A 22,822-nucleotide genomic window follows, 5' to 3' on the forward strand; every position below is an offset into this window, starting at 1 on the left:
GGTCCTGATTACAAGAACCGTGTAACTGAATGTGTCTGCATATCAATGAATGGTCAGGTGACTGTGTGCATTCCTCACCATTAAGATTAACTTCTTTTCCATCTTTCAGACATCTGTATGTGTATGGCAATGACCATGCCTCATGTAGGAATGCATTGCCTAGCGGTTCATATCGTCCTATAGCAATATAACGCATACAGTTAGTAAATTTATATAAAGGGAATGGTAATGTAATTAATCCATGAATAAGCCATGTGGCAGTAGTGGTTTCAGCAACAGAGAAAGGCAAGGACTCCAGCTTTTCAATATGTAGCATAGAAAATGAAGCATCACGCATTGAAAGCATGCGCTGTTTCTCAGTAAGATTAAAAGGAGCAAAAAGGGATGAAACGTTCAATGAGGTCCAGGGAACTCGACCAGCCTTAAGAGTCTGTAGCGTCCATGCAAACTGCATCACAGAACGCAATTGATTTTGACCATGGTATAACGTGGACACTTCATCATGTACAATATCAACAACAGAAGAAACAATATTATCCAATGTGTAAATTCTGGAAGAAAGCATGTTAATACTGTTATCGACCACTGCAAGCACTTTTTCCAAATTTGCTTGATCAATAGCTCTCAGGCGTTTTGCTGCCTCAACTTGTGAAAATTTCCAAATCTCATTGTATATAGCATAAAGAAAGCGTTTAGATCTACCCCTAGCTGGGCCTTTTATAAAATCATTTAGGTCTATATTTTCATTCAACTGGGACAGATGCAGTTTAACTGCAGCCAAAGTGGAATGTTGTAACCAGTTCTGACACAATTTTCCTACTGAATAAGTAGTAACAGTGTGATCTGTTTCAAACCTGGGATCTGGCCTGACGTGTGTAAACCCTTCAGACAAACCCAAAAAACGACGTTGGCAAGCATCAGAGCTCCTCTGCCACAAGAGCCACCCCTCCGGGTCGAAATGGGAAACATTAAAGGAGGAGTTCTGCAAAAGTGCTTGTATCTCACTGATGGACAATGTACTGAAATTACTCCAACCTGAATATTCTTCCAAATCAGGGATAGTAGGGGTATTTAACTTTTTAGATGTAGCCAATCCAAAACATGTTGTTTGGGAAATAGATGAATTTAAAAACAACATGTGATTCGGGATGAGACATGCACGATGCAAAGCCTCAGTGCCTTGTACCTGCCAATCTTTGGTACCCCAAACCGATTTAAGGTCAATAGTATCCTTCCATAACTCATAGCCATCTACAGATAACCTTTCTAGAAAGGACTTTGAATACAGCAATTTTGTATCAGTAAGTCTGACTTTGGGCATGAACTTCTGGTTTATTTTAAAATAAAACGACTCAGGATTTGACTGATTAAAGTCTGTAAAATAAGAGTATTTTCCCAGAAACGTACTTGAGCTCCCCTGTAAAGGAGCAGGGCAATGTTCCCACTGAGTGTAATTCACAGGAACCCTCCTGGAACTTGTCTTGTGTAAGAAATGATTTCCATAATGTTGATAACAAAACAAATCACCATAATTGACAGAATCTAAGTACAAATCCTCAGCATCAAAGGCCGAATAATATTTTAAATCAGAGAACAATGCTTCTACGGCCTGAAGATCCCAGTCATCAGAATGAATATTTTGCTTAACCACATCTCCCATGTTTACTCTAAGCACATTAGGAACATTAATAACTTCTGTGGGGCCATGTATCTGAAATCTAACTGCATCCCACACAATCCCATCAAGGACAGGCCAAGCAGTAATTTGTACTGTTTTCAAGTCTCTCCTTAGCCTGTGTGCTGAATGTGAGGAGGATAGAGGGGCCAATGTTCCATTAAGGTACCGAATTCCTGTTCTTTCTTTCACATAATGGCCATCAATCAAGCGGAAAAAATAAAACACAAAACCAATTGACATAAAAAGATAAAATGAAAATAGTATCAGCCAAACGTAGGTCCAAGGAGGAATTAAAAAATGTTTTTTAAATAACGTGGCATATTTTGCAATAGTCGATGGTTTCTTTGAAAGTTCCGAAACAGAGTCAAAAGAGAATCTGGACTGGTTAGCCAAACGAGCATTTAGATCAGACATAGATAAATCAGCAGGATCTGCATATGTCCGCTCATCAATGTTAGCAAGAGGAATTGTATTTAATAAAGGATTGGATAAAGCAGGCATCTCGAGGGACACCTCCTGATCTGCACCAGATGTAAGAGCCAGCACAGAGTTCCTCACCATGGAAGGACAGGATGTAGCCGGTGTCATACTATGAAGAATCGGCCACCCTGTGTATCTTGACATTGTCAATAGAAATAAATCTGTTTTCTTTACGACCTGGAAGTGGTGGTAAAATGACTGTTCTTGTGCCCTTCACTCCAAGGACTCGAACCGGCGTTCTAAATGAGGGACCAAACTCTTTCTTGTTATCGATCTTCTCTCGAACCAGTTCTCCAACTTGGGGTAGCCAGCCAACTACCGGGATCTGCAACGCATCATCCGACGTGGAGGGCAAGTGTTCCTTTGCAAGACTGTCTCTGGTCTTTTGTAGATCCTGTAAAACATTGCAATGTTCATCTACGTCAAAGGCCGCGGCCTGGGCCTGGCAGTCTGCACCATCAAGGTCAGGGACGTACATCTTGATACCAAAGAGCATTTCGTATGGGGTCCGCCCACCCAGAGACCTTCTAGGGAGATTATTAAGCGCACGCTGCACGCCATAGAGGTGGGTCAGCCAGTTTCTACCAGTGCCTATAACACGTGCTGTCAAAGATTGCTTTAAGTCGCGGTTCATTCTCTCTACTACAGAATTGCCCTCAGGCCTGTAGGGACTTGAAAACTTCACCTGTACTCCCAACGAAACCATAGCATCCTTATACGCCTTAGAGGCGAAAGCCGGACCCTGGTCCGAATGGAAAGTACCACAAGCAAAGATTCCCACAAAGACACGCAAATCCTTAATGACAGTTCGCGAATCAGCGCTTCGATGCGGCCATACCCACACAAAGCGTGTGCATGAGTCAACTGCTACTAAGATGTATTTACAAGCAGTATCAGAAGAAAAAGGACCGCAGTGATCCAAATAAACGCAACCAAGCGGTTTATTAGAGATGCACAACTGTGTCTGAGGCGGACGCGCAGCAGTAGAAGGCTTAATCTGCTGACAAATGTCACACATAAGGACATAATCGCGCGTCTGTTTGTACAGTCCCCGCCACCAGAACCTCTGTTGTAGCTGAGATACAGTGGCTGAGACGCCCGCATGCGCAGACGCCACACCTTCATGAGCCGCTGTAATCAGAGAAGCTCTGCGATCCGAGTTGGGAACTAAACGCTCTCCAACTTCAGGAATTTTCACATAAGGAACCTTATCGGGACTTAAGTGGTATGTGTACTTCGAAGGGAACCCCGCAGGATATTTACCTCCCTTCGCTGTGGCAGCAACAGCCGCCAAGATGTCATCATCTATTTTGCTTTTGGACCTCGTGACCGCTGCAACTAAGTATTTTGATACCGCTGACTTCGCTGCTTCATCAGCAAGCGAGTTGCCAACAGCGTGGACTCCCACGCGCTGGTGGCCGAGAGTATGAATCACAAACACGAGCGGCAGTTTCTCTTTAAGTTCCGCCACTCGGACCCAGATCATTTTATGTTTTATTGTGCTACCCTTGGAATCACGAAAATCATTCTGAATCCAAAAAAACAAGTTCTCATTGTAAGACTGGACACAGTAGTAAGAATCACTTACGATTAAAGTCGTCACACAAGGATCAGCGTACTCCAATGCAAGCATAAGAGCACGAAGCTCTGCTAACTGTGTGGTGCAGTCCCCTAGCGTTTGCGTGTGCACAACACTGGACTTGAACTCATCGTTCACCATGGCACCGACCACAATGGCGCAAGCGGAAACGTAGGCATGTTTAGAGCCATGCGCAACCTGCGCCGAACCATCCGTGTAAATGATACAGTGGAAATCCTCCAACGGTCTCATTGCTAAAGGAGCAGGATGAACAAATTCATACTGTAAATACTCCTGCGACCGTAAAGCGGCGTCAAAAATAAACGTGACATCCTGAGATGTCAAGGATGTAGCCCACTGAATCCACCGAGGGTGCAAAGCTTTAGAATTTGGTACACTGGCTTTCGTGACCGCCTCCAAGGCTGGACACGGGGTGACAACCAACATGCGCTTTCCCTGCGACAGGGCACGTTCCTTAAGAATTGCCATCTGCACAGCCGTTAAAACTTTCTCCACAGTGGAAAAACGCAGTTCAGCCGAAGTGTACAAGTGTGACTTGTAAGCGATAGGTACAGTATCCCCTTCATTAAAAGTCAGGTACGTGAAACCCACCGTCCCAGGGATAATTCTTATCACCAGGTTGGTCTGGTTATCACGAGTCTGTAAGTAGTCAGAAGTTAGCAAATCAGCCTGCAAGGACTGCAGAATGGCTGAATGCTCAGGCAGCCAGCATGATTTGGAAAAAGATGGTTGTACCAAGGCATATAAAGGCTTGATACGCTGGGCATATTCCGGAATGTATGTTCTCCCGAAATTCAAAAAACCCAGTAAAGACTGTAATTTTTTCAGCGTTGTCGGAGAGCGCAACTGCGCACACTTCTCCAGGAAGTGAGGTGCTAACCCCTTTCCTTCATGGTTAAGTTCATAACCTAGAAACAACACTGTGTACTCCGCAATGTGTGATTTTGCAAAGTTAAATTTGTAACCCATGTCTGCAAAGTTACAAATTATGCTGTTTACTCGACACAGATGCACCCAAAGCTCGTCGTCTGTGAGATAAATATCATCCACATACGAACATGCAACTGGATCGAATCGCTCCAAAAGAGAGACTATGCGGGCGGAAAACACTCCAGGACTATTCTTATATCCCATTGGGAGTCGTTTAAACATTTTTTGTACGCCGCCGCACGTAAAACTGGTCCATTGGGAACTTAGACCATCTAATCTATGTGCATAAAAACCATTGGAAATGTCAAGCGTGGTTTTGAACCGTTTACGCTCAAGACTATTCACTAGGGCAGAGCCGTGAGTATTCTGTACTGCACAGTTACGGCAATGCGAGTTCAAATGCCGGTAATCCAAAACCAGACGATATGATCCGTCCGGCTTGTTAACAGTAAAAAGGGGATTATTCATCGGTGACACACACGTTTCAATTACACCTTGATATTCCAATTGTTCAAGGATAGCCGCGATCAAAGCCTTTGCTTCACGCCGTATGGGATATTGGGGTTGTGGCTGCGGCTGTGACCGTAACGGAATCTCATGGCTCGGGGACAATTTATCCCAGCCACACTGATTCCGGTACACAGCCGGCGCAAGCGCCAGAGCCCACTCTTCTGCAAAATGCAGAGCTTCCATTCTTGGCACAGTGTGCGCGAAACTGGGGAGGATTACCTCCTCCCCTCGCGGAGCTGCGAGAACAAAAGGTGGGGGCCAGTCAGCCTCCGAAAGCAAAATATCATACGTATCCGAAAGATTTTCCCAAAATACCCCTTTTACAGTTCGCTGCATGTCACCTTCAATTAACAGGACAATTTCAAAAAGTCTTTCAGGGGGAGCAACATGTGTATCAGCTGTTTCAATCACAATAAAAGTCTCAGTCGCTGTCACCTTCAACAGTGGACGGAGGGCCTCTCTCACTATGGTAATCTCCGCCGCGCTGTCCAGCAAGGTCAGAGCCCACGTCAGATTCCGAAGCCGCGTTCTCACTATCTGGGGCATATCGATGCGCCGTTAAGGCAGCGACTTTCTTCTTGGCAAACTGCGGTCTCTTTGGCGTAGAGTCGTCCCGCTGATCCCCTTCACTTCGTGTGCGGGGCTGGCCACGTCCTTGCTGGCCACCCCTGCCCCTGCCGCCCCCTCCACCACCGGTTGACGGAGCCGATGAGTCCTGAAAGGAACGAGGAGAGCGTTGGTCAGATGCCTGATATCTCTCAGGCGATTTAATCGTAGCGCGATCGCGCAATTCATAAACTCGCTCTGACTGCGCAGGTTGTGAAGGCGCTGGACTCGAAACCTGTGTCTGCTGTTGTTGTTGCTTACCCTGATTCTGCTTCTTAGGCCAATTTTGTTTTTTGGACTTGGGCTGTCCACCTGTTTCCGAAGACTGCCCCTGGGGCTGCTTCTTTTCTTTTTCAAGAAAAACCTTCGCACCCTTAGAATTGCGGCCAACCGTTTTATAAGCCGCCACAATAATTCTTGCCAGCTGACGGGGTTTCTCGGCATCGGGTACTAACGCCAGACCATTGGCCACCTGAAAGTTCACTGCATCCCCTTTTACATTGGCAAGGATAATACCGCAAACTGTCTCAAATGAACCGTTCAGGCGCATACCAAACTCAACCGCCGACTCAGGTCCGTGATCATCCTGAACACGTTTGAGGATCGCAGACAGGTTCGAAACTGACGGTGTGCCAAAGCACCTCGAGTAAACCGCTGCAAAAGTCTTACCCCATGTCTCACAGTCAGCAAGTTCCGGGGCTATTTCCTTCGGTAAACTAAGCGTAAGAATCCGGTGTTTTTCACTCGGAGTCGTATTAGGAAACACAGCCTCTAACTGGTCGAATTTCTCGGCAAGCCAGTAAGGAAATTCATCCGTACTATCTGGCTTTCTGCCCATAACTGAATTCACCAAGACAGGACTGATTTTCAAACCAGCCTGTTCTGCTCGAAGCTGCGCACCTGCGGGAGCTGCGCCTTGAATATTACGACTAATGTAATGAACAAGCGCCCTAATCACGCCAACCGAGACCTCATGAAGACGCCTCAGGTCACCTACGTTACAAGTGGCGCGATTAGGATGAGGAGTAAATCCACCCAAGGCGGGCCAATTTGTGCCCGGAATGGACAAAGGACCTAACCTCGTAGCGTTCAAAGAATGGGGTAGGGCGCCACCAAACCAAACTCCGTGCTGCCAAGCGTCTATAGGTACTTCCAGTGCCCTGTACGGAGCATAAGCCGCCGGTACTGCCGAGGCAGTGTATGAATGGAAGACGCCCGAATTAGCGTCCACAGCCGGAAATGTTACCCAGGAATAAAATAATTCGTACGGGTACGCATGTTCCGCACTCACCACTAGAACCACAGCCAAGCCGTCCACAGGGACATTGTATGTCCGCAAGTGGTCGCGAACCGCGATGCGGCTATGCTGCGCAATTTCCACGGCCATGGTAGCAAAGGAAGCGAAAAGAGACAAAGAACAATTTATAGCACAACTGGGTAGTAATTCAAAGAAACCGTTTAAAGTAGAATTCAAGCTTGAAAAGACCTATTTCAAAAATAGGTAGGTTTTTCCGACACCACCGTTTACCGGAAACGGGAATGAAGGTGTTAAGGTTTGAATGATATACTACTCGAGTGTCATGAAATACGGCCAACCAATCCGTTGGGCGCCATGTAGCAGGGTTTCCGTTCTCCCACAGAACTGTGCATAGAGATCTAGAACCTTAGTGAGTTAGGATGATCCAAAACTCATCTCAGTGTCAGGAATCTCCTTACCTAGCTAGCTACAGTGTCTCATGGATCATTATGGAATGAACCATGTCTTAGACAAACCAGAACATGATCTTTAGAATACCTCAGGAGTCGTGGAACACATGAACACTCTTTCGCTATATAATCATTTCAAACCAAAACTGGGAGTCAAAGAACACACATGCAAGTTTGAAATATTTATTATTCAATGCAAAGTTCTCAAACGCAGTATCTTGTATAATACCAAAATGCAGATTATAAAAATCAGAGTTAGCAGCATAGTCACTAATCCATAGTAAGCAAAAGGTGCTAGCATGTTATAATGCAAAACCTATAGAATCGATATCACCTATATTTCGCGCACCCTATCTAGTATATTATTTTATATCTAAGAAGGTCTCATTCGGGCTTTAGCAGGGCGACCCCATACCTCTCAATGTCAGTAGGAATAGTTCACATCAACAGCTACCAGCTCTCTCCATGCGCAGCACCAAGTGTCTGCGTTCATTCCGTGTAACTCTATCTTAAACCCGCGTAGAGCCCAAAATGTTGGCATCAACATTATTTGTGTTATGTCTAATGTCTAATGTGGTGCGAGGATCAGACTTCCCAGCAACCTTGTGTTAGGTTAATCTTAGAGTGTGCAGCTCTCAGTGTGCAGACAGTTGTACCAAGTGTACGAGGCAAAGCTGATAGCATAGGAATAACATATTATTCTCAAATAAAACACCTCACAGCTTCTAGGGTGAAAGCTACAACAACAAGTACGTGTCGTGTGCAAAACTGAAGCCGAAGGCAAAACGGCTGTTTAAACATGTAATACACTCATGCTAACTTAACGCAATATATGTAATGAAGTATCCATATGACACCAGAGTTCAATGGCATGCTTGCGTGCGGAGCGGGTGTTGAGGAGGATGCTCTTATAAAAGAGAGAGGGACCCCACACCAAAGGGATAGGGTACCGAAACTGACTATATGTCAAAATAAATTCCCTTTGGATTGTTTCAGGAAAAAAACACCAATTCTTACAGACCATAAAACAAATAACACTCACTCTTATAAGACCTTTCAGTTGGAGCAATGCAAAATACAACAAACAATTCTATAAAAACAAAATGGATTCAATGTGACATTTTATTCTTGTAAAAACCAAGTAAAAACAAATATAACATTATTTTCTTTTTTTCAAAAGAATTAGAATTTGGGAAAACAGACAATAAAAAATGGAACAAATCAGATACACATTCTAGAACTAAAACTAAAAACAGTTCCTAAAAGTAATTCCTAAAAGTAATAAGGGAGGTGCAAAATCAAGGTAAAGATTCTATGACAGTTAGAGTGATCCTTGTTCATTATGTGTTGCACTTCTCCCCTTAGCTCAACGCATTTCAACGGACATTAAAATACAGACGCTTTCATCAGGAGTTGGCTGTCTTCCCAAAGTTAATTTCTGAAAGTTAAATAAATAACGTTTTAGATTCCAATTACATAAATATTGTAAAACAGTACAATATATCACAGGTGAATCCATAGTCAAAACAGAAATGACAGAGTCAGAAAGAACAGTGCTCCAACATAAGTCCTGGTATATTCTAAACAGATAAGAGAGACAATTACCTAGAAAGCACATTCAAAATATGGCAGTATATTTTAACAGGCACAAAAGGGAATAGCAATGCAATATAACTCATACATACATCTTAATTAAAAGAATGAAAAACTCTACACATATACATCACATAACATTTCTTCATTTGAAGCAAATTTTAGATAGGTCACTATAGGGAACAACATTCTCCTATACCTTCAGAACCGTTATTAACATTTCATTATAATTCACAATGGTCAATGGTGTTATACCCATCAAGGATTGTATATATAAACATCACAAAACATTACTCATATGTGAGGTAGTTCTTTAAACCATTCATAATAGGGAACAGTATTCTCCTATACCTTCGACACGTAAATTGATCTTTCACAGTGGTTCACACTGGTGAATGGAAATGCACCCATTAAACAAAACTTGCTATAGTTGAAGGACAAATATACATAAACTATGCCGCTCAAGTCAAAAACCTTTTAGGAGAATTAATAGGTCATGAAGAGGAGGAGAAAATACCTTATTAAAGCACTCACAAGACTTCCTATGACGAATGTCATCCACACAGACGTGAACGCCTACTACTTGAGGTCTAAAGTTATAAAATTATGTGGGATCCATATCAGTATACACTCTATTGATATTGTAGCTTAACACTTCACTCCCCTGGAGTGTACTACTTACATTATCGTAATTTTTTATACGTCATATGTAAAGGTCACCATCCTTGTAGAAAAAGGCCTACGCTGTGGGTGAATAATCCGTAGAGGAAAACGTGTCAATCTAGGATTACAATAGAAGCGGCAATAAGTTCTCTGTTTTAATTGATTATATTTCCACCACAGTGATAATTCTCTAATTGCTCACCGAAATATTACTTACATAAAACATCCCTTGCTAAACAGCAATGTGGAGTCAGTAGTTTGTATGTCCCAGAAATAAAGGTCGGAAAAATTATCTGTAATTAAATATATACGAACAATTCCTTAGTTGGATAAATTTAGGAGATCCAAATTTGAAGTTTACTTCATCCTATAGTAGAACTAAAGTGGACTTTCTTGACATTTCAATCAAAAGTTCGGAGGGGGTGTTGTTGGTTGAACTCTTTACTAAACCTATGGCCAAGAACACCCTCCTTCACTTTTCAAGTTTCCACCCTAAGTCACAAAAAGAAAGCATTCCATTTAGCCAGTTCCTAAGACTTAGGAGGAACTGCTCTGACATAAATGACTATTATAAACATGCAAATACTCTAAAGCAAAAATTCCAGGACAGGGGCTACCCTAGAAAACTATTAAATCATTCTCTTAAAAGGGCCAGATTTTACTATCGTGATGCCCTAGTCCAGAAAACAAAGAAAGCCAAAGAACCACTTAACAAGGTGGTGTTTGTCAGTAAATTCTCCCACATTAGTAACCAAATTAAGAACGTGGTTCATAAACACTGGCATATCTTGAACTATGATGAAGGAACAACCCTGGAGAAACCTCTTTTTGCTTTCAAAAAGAATAAAAATCTCCGTGACCTCCTGGTACACACATATAAAGATGAAACAGTCGATCACCAGAGGACATTAGACAACACTGGATTCAAGCAAGCCGGGCTGAAGACGGCTGGAATGCCAGAAACCGGTCCTCGGAAGCTTGTTTCCGGTCCAGGGAAGACATGGCTTGGCAGTTCGGGCTGGACTGTTCCCATGAGGCACAGGGTCAGACTGATTTGCATATAGCCATGTCTGAACTGGGGTGGCAGAGTGGGCTAAAGAACGGTGATGGATTAAACCCAGATCTTTTGGCTGGGTGTGAGTGTTTGATTGATTCAGATGCTCCTTCCATCACCACCCCCTTTTGTATAACTTTCCAACCTACCCCCAACGGATCATGCAAAAGTCAACTACTAACAAAGGTGAAAAGTTCAGCACTCTATAAAACACTGCTCCTCAACAAATTTAGACTATGCATAAGCACTTACTTATAAGTACCAATAAAGTGAAAAGGTCTCATTAGAACCAATCAACATATAAACACATAAACTTGATAGATATCTGTAAAACATATATTTTTAATGGATGTTTGCTTGCTTCTGTGCGCTTATGACACGACTTACAGATTTCGCACTGTACATCGTCCGTACGTGCATGATACGCGTACGGTAAATCTACTGTAAAAAAATAGCCTCTATCACTAATTTTTTACAATCCCCGGGGAGCCCATCCCCCGGGGCTCAAATATAATGTTCAGGACCATGGGGGGAGCCCCAAAACCCCCATGATCCCAGCCAGCTCCCTGCATCCTTCGGGAGCCTGCATTGCTTTTCATCAGGGAGAGCAGCTTACATACTGCTTTCTCTGCCGAAAAGCAATCTGTTTTCCTACTTGAAATAGAGCTCTTGCACTACCATAGCAAACAGCAGTGTCCCAGAGATGTTCACCCCGTAACTCTACAGTAGCTGACGCTGGGAGGTGGTGGTCCCCAGGGCCATCAAAGGCTCAACAAAGGCCATCAAATATTTTGACCTTGGGGTTCATTGTAAAACCCCCTTAGCAGTCCTAGGGGGTCAAGAAGTCCTATAGCAAATAGCAAACTTTTTCTATCAATCTACACACTCAATCTACACACATATACAAATAAATAAAACATCACATTTATTCCCACATGAAATCAAAACGAAACACACTTTTATATTGCTTAAACTTTTGAACCCTTTCCAACTAACAAAACTTTCAACCCTTCCCCCATTCCACATTCTGCCAGTTATCATAGAGACACTTCAGGGAACACCTAACTGAGCACACAGGTGAAAGGTTCATCATACATTATTGAAAATTAAAACAGCAAGTGTGCTTGACTTGAGAATATACCAGCTTATCTTATGTAACATTCCTTTCTATCAGTTTGTCTTAACCAATAAAAATTAGGTTTTAAAAAACAGAAACATGCATCCTAGTTTTGTGCAGAATATTGTCAAACAACTAATCATTTCTTTTCTTTTTTCAAAACTGCATGTTGTCCACCATTTAAAAAAAATCTTACTTTTCAAACTGCCGTTTCATTTACAGAGACCATCTGAGTACATCCAGAACTCTCTTCAAGATGCTTAGAGTATGGATTGTGGGACACAGCTATATTTTCTGGAGCCAAAGGTACACAGAACAGAAAGTAATTCACAAAGACCTAAGTTTACCAAATGTTGACATTAAATGGATTGGACAGAGAGGATTAAAGTGGCACCAATTGATGCCATTGGTGAAATCCTTTTTACATCTCCAACACCCTGACCTCATAATTGTGAACTGTATTAGCAATGACCTGGGCACTTTGACAGGGGTAGGTCTGGAAATGCTTATGAAAGACACCTTTGGACAATTGATGACACTTTCCCCCAAAACTGCCTTTGTCTATTCTAATATATGCCAAAGGCAGAAATGGAACTGGTCCAACCACTATTGTCCACAGATTGAAAAAGCTAGGAAACATGTGAATAAATCTGTTTCTGCCTTTCTCCGAGACTATAGAATGGGGTCCATCTATCAGAACAATATCTGTTTCAATATGCGTGACATCTATAGGAGAGATGGTGTACATTTTACAGATGAGGGAAACAGAGTATTCCTCTTGAACTTTAGACTCTGCATTGATACTTACTTGTAGGTACTAAAATCTCCCAATAATACACAATGGCTCTTTTTAGAGCCACCCAACATCTAAACACATACACTTCATGAATATCTGAAAAATATTTTTCTTTTTCTTCCTTCAGTACGCTTATGGGACGACTTCCAATCTTCGCATAGTACGTCGTCCATACGTGCATGGTACGCGTACGATAAATCTACCATAAAAAATAGCCTCTATCATAAATGTTTTATAATCCCAGAGGACCCCATCACCCGGGGCTCAAATATAACGTTGGGGACCGTGAGAGGAGCCTCGAGGCCCCCACGGTCCCAGCCGGCTCCCCACTTCATTCGGGAGCCGGCATTGCTTTTTGTCACAGAGAGCAGCTTACATGATTAAATTTTTCTTTCAAAGATGATTTCAAGAGTTATACATTTTATAAAATAATATAGTACTACAAGCTAAAGGAGAAAAGTCAGCACAATCATGATACAATAGAAAATAGATACAAAAATTAAATACTTTTACACTCAACAAACTTGTAAGAAGAGTGTACAGTTTAAGTTAAAAGCACCCTACCACAACTAGTTTTTAAAACGCATTGTACAATAAAATATGTCACAAAATAGGCTACACACATGGTGACTGTATCGTAACGTCACATAGAAAAAAGAAAGCCAATCAAAATAAGCATGAAGAACATAGACGGAAGTAGACAACAGCCAATCAAGTTTTTTTCAAAATCTGCGGAAGGAAAGAGATTGGTCGCTAATACGCTTTCTTATAATCCTTCACAACCAACCAAAAATAGGTGTAAAAAGTTTTTGTTTTTAACATACGAGTAAATCAGATATTTTGGCATGTACATGAAGGGAGAGGGAATTATTAAAGATGACTTGCTTTCCCAAGACCCCAAAAGGCTTGTTCCAAAAAAAGTAAGCACTTTACTGCCAGACCCCATTTAATGAATGTCCAGACTCTCAACTTAAACACGTCACAAATTATCTCTCATCACTTTGTCTTCTTTTTAGTGTATTGTATGAGGTAAAGTGCGTGACCCTATGCCCGGAGCCCACAAAGGTTCTAGAGACTGCCACCCCACAAGGCCAGCTCCTGCATTGTCCGGAGCCGCGCGGCCCCTCTCCCAACATTTAAAAGCCCCGGGGGAGATGGTTTATTAATACTGAATATGTTAGTACACGCCACTCTTACGCTACAAGGAAAAGACAACACCAGTATAAGGCCCATATTTCCATTGTAGTGATTTCTTAGCTGCAGGTCTAGTTGTCAGATTGACACACACACTCCCTCATGGCTGGTATACACCAACACCACACCTATTCAGCACATCCATCACTACACATGTGACCCTATGTATAAAAAAGACTGAGTGCACATGTTGTACGCCATTTTAGAGTTGTTCCCAAAGTACCTAACAAGGGGGCCCACTACTACATGTGTGGCCCTTTGGTCACTGAGTTAGTGGTGCCCGAAGCACTGAGCGGGTGAAGAACCTGCAATGATGATGATTGGAGCAGGAGTATGTCATTCGCCATAGAGATATCAAGACTCAGCACCATATATGAGACTTCTTTCTTTGAGATCTGGACTACATCATGCAAAAGGTGTCTTTTCCAAGAAAAGGTGAGCAGTGAGGCTTGAGTACGCATCGGAAGGAGTCACAGTTGTAGCATTCTAGATACAAAAACGCAACTTAGCGTTTTAGAAAAATGCACTCCTATATAGTGTATTGATTTACATGTATAAATTGTTTTCACAATAGCAGGAATATTTTTATAATCGCTGAAATGTTTGGAAAATTACCAATACAAATAGTTTGTAGAAATTGGAGAAGGACATGTATAAAAGTGCAATATTATCTAACTCCAAATTAATATGGTAACAATTACCAATCATAACATCTTTCTTTTATTATCTTTTAGATGTACAGCTTCAGGGTGCATTATTCACGTGGTAAAAAACACCGGTGACAGAAAGGTGAGCTGTGAGTATTGTTTACAGTCACTTTTTTTTTTGCAGAGTTTTATATAGCACAAACTTGACCCGAACCGGGTATGAGAGCGCTTTATGTTACATGAGGACACACATTCATTTTGTTAGGCACGGGGGAGATTAAGTGATTTTCCCAGAATCACAGGAGGTTTAGCGACATTACCGAGACCTGAACCCGGATCCCAAGGTCCGAGGTCAATTCCCCTAGCTGTCATAAAAAAATTACACACAATGTTGACTGCTTTTTTATCTTATAGGTTGTGTTTTACAAATTGACGAAACCCCCACAAAAAGAAACCACAAAGCTGTACGTTTGTGTATTCTGAGATGATGCGTGGCCATTGCAACAATGACAGAGAAGCCTGCTTCCACACATGGTGCACCCTCTTTGAATGATGGCAATGGCACAAGGTGAGCAAAGAAGCTTGTTCCCAAAAGAACAAGTTATATGTGAAAGTGAAAAGTGGCGCAAGAAGCATGTAAATCTGAGTCTGACTTTTCAAGAAAAACTCTCAACTCCAGACTCTGCGAGTTAATGGGGTGCAATAGTGTAGGTACACAATTTTAAGAACTCACTTTAATATTCACTTCTGTCAGAAGTTTCCCAACTCAGTTTATGGTAATTAATCAAATGTTCTTTTCTTTGCCTTCACCAAACATTCTTTAGAAGCAATCACGACATATTGAGCAGCAGCAATGGAAATGTCTGCAACGTATTGAATATACTTGGACTTATAGAAGCAGAGTTGAATTCAAGTTGTGAATTCTGGTGGCCGCAGTGTTTATACAAGGTAAGCACAGTGGCCTAGATATAAAATGCCTCCATTGTAATGCATTAGAAATAAATCAGCGTATTTACAATCCCGTTGTGCCACTTTTGTGTCAGTAACGCAGTAGGCACTTCCATATAGACACCACTTCAACGTGGGACTATAACAAAAGTGAAATGTACTAGGCACACTACACACATAAAATCGTAGTGTTACCTTTACTTGTAATGCTTCACCTTATTTAGTCACATCTACTTAACGTTAAACTCTCATTTTCTTTTTTGTTTTGCAGATTACCTATCCTACATCTTTTGGAGTCCACATCACAATTTGTTTATAATACTGTTTTATTAAAGTTATTTTTCTAGTTGTTTATTACATTATCTTTAAGTTGTGTTTACAGTTATTGTTGTTTTAATAAAAGTTGATAAAAAAACTATATACTTGATTTCTTTTTTTGGGGGGAACGGTCCACTACAAAAATAATATTTATAATTTGAAGTACCATAGTAAGATGTTTGACAGTAGGGTTGAAAAGTACTGGTGTACAATAAGTTATATTTTCTCTGGATGGACTACAACATAGAAAGGAAATCAAAGTAAAACAAAACAATGTGTACCACATTTACAAACCTCTTGCGACATTTTCGCGTGCAAACCTACCCCCATACAAAATTAGCTGTATGGACCTCAATGACGCCCCTCAAACCACGAAAACGACCACCCCCCATAGATTTCTATATTGTTTGATGGAGGCTGCGTGGCCCACTGCCTGATGCCCTGGGGTCCGCCACGCCCAGACAGCCATTACAACGCGGTCATAACCACGCGTGACAGTCACCACAAATTCATTAGCACGCATATGCCTTTACCACGCATGCCTTTACTACGCATGCTTTTACAACTACTATACATTTACCACGCTTGATAAAGGCATAAGCACGGTAATGGCTTTGTGGTGACGGTCACACGTTCTAATGGCTGTGCCTTACGTGATTCTAATTAGTTTTTAGGTATGCGTGTGACCAAGTCTGATAATATCGGAAGCCAAGGACAAACACCATGGTGTCTGGGGCTGGAAATCTCATGGATCACGGAGAAAATAGGCGGAAGTAAATTGAAAGTAGCAGGTATAATAAAAATAACAGAGGAACACTACTAAAATGGCGGAGTACAGAGTATGTAATTAGCGTTTGGCGCCTCGGCAATAGGTTTCAAATAAATATAGATAGAATATGATTATTAATATATTACTAAAGTATAGCAGAGGGTGAGGCACATGACCCAGCAGAAGAAAGCGGAAAATTTATTACCTGAATTGAGGAGAGGTTTGCTTGGCGAACTTGAAGAAAAACAAAGAAACGTGGGTTTGGAAACGAGGCTGCGCATACGTAGAGAGTACAACTGGTGCAAAAAAAAACCCGGAAAGTTTTACATACTATCATAAAAATATAGCTCCCACAGTCCCAGCCAGCTCCCCCAGTCCTTCGGGAGCTGGCATTGCTTTTCGTCACCCAAGGGCATTGCAGAAGGCGGCACTGTAGGCACCCCGAGACACTGCAGAAGCCGGCCCTGAAGGGTGGTGTTCCCCAGGGCCATCAAATGCTCTAGGAAGGGGTCCGCGCGGCCCCCCTCCCAACATTCAATAGCCCAGAGGCGGGGTAGTCCCTGGGGCTGGGTGGTCCGTCCCCCCTAATTTCTATACTAGAGCCCCGGGGAGGTGGTGGTGCCCGGGGCATGTGTGGGGTGCTTGAAATCCCCCCACAGTTTTTTTTAAATAAAAAGAGGCACCAGGGACTGGCGGTCCCCGGGGCTCCGGGGGGGCCATGAGCCACCCGCATACATATATTTAAAGCCCCAGGGGATGGCGATCCCTGAGGCAGAGGGACCCCTATGGGACCCCCTTTATGAAAAAAAAATTGCGCCTGATATTTGGCCCCCCGGAGGCTAATTAAGAATAAAACGGACTTCTAGTTTTTTTTCCCTTTTCCACCACGTACGAGTACCATACGCGTACGCCGTGATTTTTTATCTATAAAATAAATAATACATTTTAGGCCTAAAAATCCATGTAGGACCCCCTAAGCAAGCCTAGAGGGTCAGCATGTTTCTACCCTGCCCCCTTTCCTTATTTTTCAACTTTGTTTTACTGTTTTCTTGTGACTCTGGTCTACCGAGGCACAAGATGGCTGCCAACACTTCCTCGTTTGGAGTGTTGACAGAAAGTTGACATCCAATCAACATGCAGCTCGTGCTCGTAATTTACGGATTTCCATACTCGTACAGTACTTTGTCTGAAGATATCACTATGATTTTACCATGTAAACTGTTTTAACAAGCACACAGCCACCCAAGGTAATTAGCAGTGTATGAAAACCACTAGCTCCAGCATGCACTTCAATGTTTACCGGACTAATCGGAAAAGGCACACCTGAAGCCTATTATTGTGTCACAATGCAAAGGAACTGTGTGGAAACCTGAGACAGGATGTGCTTTTAAAACTGCCTCTGATGAAAGAGCACGTTTGCTCTGAAACGCGTAAGGCAAATGGACAGAAATGACTGGAGTTGTAATTCTGTAAATTGAAAAATAAAGGTTTGTGACCTATCAGCTGGAGGAGTGCGTCTCTAAATGCATGGGCATTTCTTGGAAGATGTATATATATGCTCCACTTGAACCAAAAAGCCAATGCACTCGTAGGCGGCTGCTTTCAATGGTGGTGCCCCACGTGAAAATAAATGCTGCAGCAATTTCCCTTCGTTTTTCAAAAGAAGTCAAGCACTCCACTGGCGTGGCAAAGTAGATATTTATTCAGCCGTAAACAGCACTAGACAAGCGCGTTTCGGAGCTTCCTTCGCCAGTGTCAACTCTATACACTGCGAGGACGCCATTTAAACCCTTTACCGTCACCCGAGTAACAGACTCGATGACGGCGAGGAACCTTCAGGCATTACAGGTAAACTGGCGGCCATCTTAACATGGTAAATTTATTCTCTTTGTTAGACAGACCAAAATTTATTGCGTTCCCAAAGCATAATTCAATTGATCAATGTTGAGATTCTGGGGCTTGGCGAGTATTTTTTGTGTTTCTACAATGCTAACATTAGTTTACGCATAGCAGCTCACACTAAGAGGGAAGTTACATTCAGGTTACGTTAAGAATATTAGTATGTGATCCAGTTTCTATTTTCTGCTAGGCAGGTGCTCAGTGCTACCTAATAACACTCATCATAGGTACTCGCTTTGGCTGATTAATTAAGATACCATTACACACTGTCCTACTGTCACCATAGTGAATCTGTAATAGCAGTGAGTTAGCGTTCTCTATGGGACTTTTAAATATGTTGGAACAGTGCGAGCTACGTAAACAAAGTGATGTGTAGTATGCATCTATGCATTGCAAAAAAGAGAGACTAAGGTGGTCCATCAAGGGTGTTGAACAATAAAAATAGAAACAACAATCATTCACTTAAATTCATTAGTTCCAAATGCAAATTTGTTAAGAAAATTAAGAATAGGAATCTTAGGATTACTATGTGAAACTCATCAATAGTCGATGGACTCAAAATTAGTATCAGTGATCTGTTTTAGTGAAGTACAATTATGTGACTGCATTTGCCTGACATAATATTTTTGTGGAGATTAACTGAATCACTAATCTGTTTTTTATCTTCTTCATTTATTACATCAGCACCCAAGGGCAAGAAGAGGAACATTGCAGAGGGCTGGTCAGCAGGAGGAGCCGACCACCAGTGTTGATGCCAAGGGCACTGCTAACCCTAGTAAGTCCAATTATTTATAATTATTATTTCTTTTATGTTGGGTTTTATCATTATTGTGGCCTAGAAGAGAATCTTGGGGCACTGAAATGTTGGTGCTGGGTTCCAGGATAGGAGTTACCGCCTGGAGGCTGGTGCTACTGGCGAGAAATAAAGTTGCTCTGACACCCTTACCTGCCGTCTTTCTTTCACATGGCGATGGGGAACCCACAATTGATTACTGAAAGATGCCAGACGCAATCTTCCCTTCTCTGTCAATCCTTATAACTAGACAGAGGCCCTCTCTAGCTCTCAGAGAGGCACAAATAACAACCTATATCTATTTATAACAAACCCACAATTCGTACAATCTCCTAACGTCACCTTTTGGCACAATGTGCACTGTACACACATTTCCTTAGCTTGGGAATGTTCTTTTAATAAGCGAGACCAGTTAGACAGAAAATTGTAACCCTGGTCACAGATGTCTCACAAGTACTCTCCTCAACATTTCCCAGACACAGCACGTCAGGCAGCAAATAACTTACCCGAGCACTGTTTTCTGTGGTTCAGCTGGGAAAGAGGCATGAAGGTCAATCTGCATCCGCGGTCTTAGTGGTCTCCTGTCAGCTGGAATTGCAAATCACATCGGGGTCATTAAATGTTTGAGGGAGCGTTCTAGGGGCCTTCTAGGCACAACCTAACCTGAGATGGGGTGCGCAGGAACGCTCATACTAAAATGAAGGAAACAGATGACGACGGGATACAGGCTCACTCATACAAAGCATAATGGATTAGCTCTTTTTGGCTTGTTTATTTTTTTATACTGTCTGATGTATTTCCTGCCATTGGTGCATTTCACCATACCAATAAATCAAAGGATTGTCATTCACATGGACCTATTTTGGATCATTCAGATACTCCTGTAACATCCCGTGGAAGGTCATTAGTACTGCTACTTGCTCAACATCTTTTGCCATTGCCTCTGCACTGGACTTAAGCCCTGTCAAGTAAAACCAATCTAATGCAGAGCTTGGATCCGGTCCTTCTGCTGCTTTTGTTGCCTGTATTCAGATTAATGGTGTTATTGGCTGCTGTGAGACAATATTGCCATCTCTGGAACTTGAAGGTGGCACCCCAGAACTGCGGGATGGGACCTTAAGTTCCAAGAGTTTTTCTTCTAGGCCTCTGGCTTGCTCAACAATCCACCTCATGCATTTTGAAACAACCCCTTCAGAAAAAGGAATGAAAGTGTGCAGAATGTTGTTGTACTGTGGATCAAGAAGTGTGACACAGATGTACTGTTTGGATGAGATGATGTCATTTTGCAGCCTTCCATTACAAGCCAAGCAAAACAGTAATCTCGCATCCACGGCATGTGCTTCTGTGTTTTCATTCAAACCTGCAGGGGTGAACCTTTCAGTCACCTTTTTACCTGGTCCTGTAGCAGATTCAACAATAGGCTAGCTTGGCCCATTGTACTGTCCTCCTTGCTAACTTCCAGTGTGAAAACCTCAAAAGGGAGTAGCATCTGTGTCATGCATTTGACTAGGCCCCATTTGTCTGCATCCACGGTCATAGCTTTCCCAACTGCATCTCCTCCTCTTTGAAGGCATAGATATTGATCTGTTTATACTGCTCAAACAGATGTGGCAACATGTAAAATGTCAAGTTTCAACATGTTGGCACATCGTGTATGTGGGCTTTAACTAGTGCTCTATTAGGATTCAGAATAATCCGCAGCTGCTTCCAGGCATTAAAAGAGTACCTGAAATGAGTGCAGATTCTTCTGCAGGTGTTCAGTATGTTTCTGACTATGTCTTTTTTGAGAAACTCATGCACACAGGACCCTGTAATAGCAACCATCTGACATGGCCTCGACTATGTTTCTGCCATTATCCATGGCAACAAATCCAACTGGGGTTGGCTGCCAGGAGTCCTAAACTCAATCTCACGTCATTGACCAACGGTAAACAATTCATCAACTCAAGACCCAAATAACATACAGATGCTCTTGTGGAACATCGCAGGTGCAAAAAAATGGCTGGAGAATGGACTTCACCCAAAAAAATGGGGGAACTATGACATAATAGCTCTACAAGAAACTTGGGCATTCGAAGCTCTCCCTTTGGCAAATTACATCCACTACATAGTTCCAGCCACCAAAATCAAAACCTTTGGCGGCCAAAAAGAGGCCTGGAAGTCTACATATATACAGAGTTAAAAATAGAAAGTGAACAAATGGCCTCAGTAGGACCAAACATTCAAACTATTAAAATCACAGCAGGGCCTGCTAGCAGAACATAAACTGTCCTCTTGATTAACACATATGCACAACCTACGGCCAGGAAAAAACTGGCCCACAATAAGCTACTAATTGCAACTATTACAAACACCCGGAGCACCTTTCCCTTATGGGATTTGATACTCACAGGGGACTTCAATTCAAACCTAATTCACACCCCGGACGAGGACGAATCTCTAGCATCGGACAACATATGCTGGTCCGTTCCCTGTCAATACCAGCCAATGAGGCCTAAAGTGGACCGGGCAGGCCAGGGACTGGTAAATGCCCTAGAGTTTCTTGGGTTAAGAGTGATAAACGGTAGAACGCCAGATGATTTCCCCCCTAAGTTTACATTCCATGGGGGGAAGACAAGATCTAGACTGGACTATACAGCAATCTCAGTATCACTGATCCCTTGCCTCACCCACTTCTTGATAGAATTCACAACCAGGAGCAACCACTCATACCAGCTGATACATTTTAGGCAAAAAATAACTAAACACCAGATAAACGCAACGGTTGAAGGCAACATACACACGGTTGACCTAAAACGCCTAAAATGGTCCAACGATACAATTAAAACTTTACAGTTACAAATAAAAAAGAAGTTAATCACTAGCAATGCCGGGGCCCACAATAAAATTCATGCATGGGAAAATTTCACAGTCGACTTAACAACATTAATGGTGTCTGTACAAACGCAAACAAACAAGCACAGCCGAATAAACGACCTGGGAAAAACATCATCGGCAGGGCTGCGAGCCCTGAAACGTAAACTCAAAAAATCCATAAGGATGCTAAAAAGTACAACTCCTGATACAGCCGCATGGGAAAGGGCAAGGCTGCTCAGGACACTTCATAAAAAAGACCTCTGGGAAGAAAAAAGAAAGATCAATGACAAATTCTGGGCTGAACTCCTCTGTACCTCAAAGAAATCCAACTCAAAACAGTTTTGGATAATCATAAATAGCTTGAATCGACCAGCAAGATGCTTATCATCAAACATACAAGAATCCGAGTGGGTGGAATTTCTAGCCATGAGGTTTACGGACTCAATATATCAAGAAACAATTGTGGGAAACACCTATGATACAGTTGTGGGATACGGCAACCCCAATGGGTCTACAGATACTACCAGCCCAGACGACGCTGCATCTCCCCAAAAAAAGGAGCAACCCTACGCCGAAACAAATCCAATGGAGGGAATTTCCTCCTGGGCATTAGGAACAAGTCACTCCCCCCCCTCAAGTGAAAGAGTCAGACACTTAATTAAGA

This window comes from Lissotriton vulgaris, chromosome 4_1, assembly GCF_964263255.1.
Source record: "Lissotriton vulgaris chromosome 4_1, aLisVul1.2, whole genome shotgun sequence".
In the NCBI taxonomy this organism is placed as follows: domain Eukaryota; kingdom Metazoa; phylum Chordata; class Amphibia; order Caudata; family Salamandridae; genus Lissotriton; species Lissotriton vulgaris.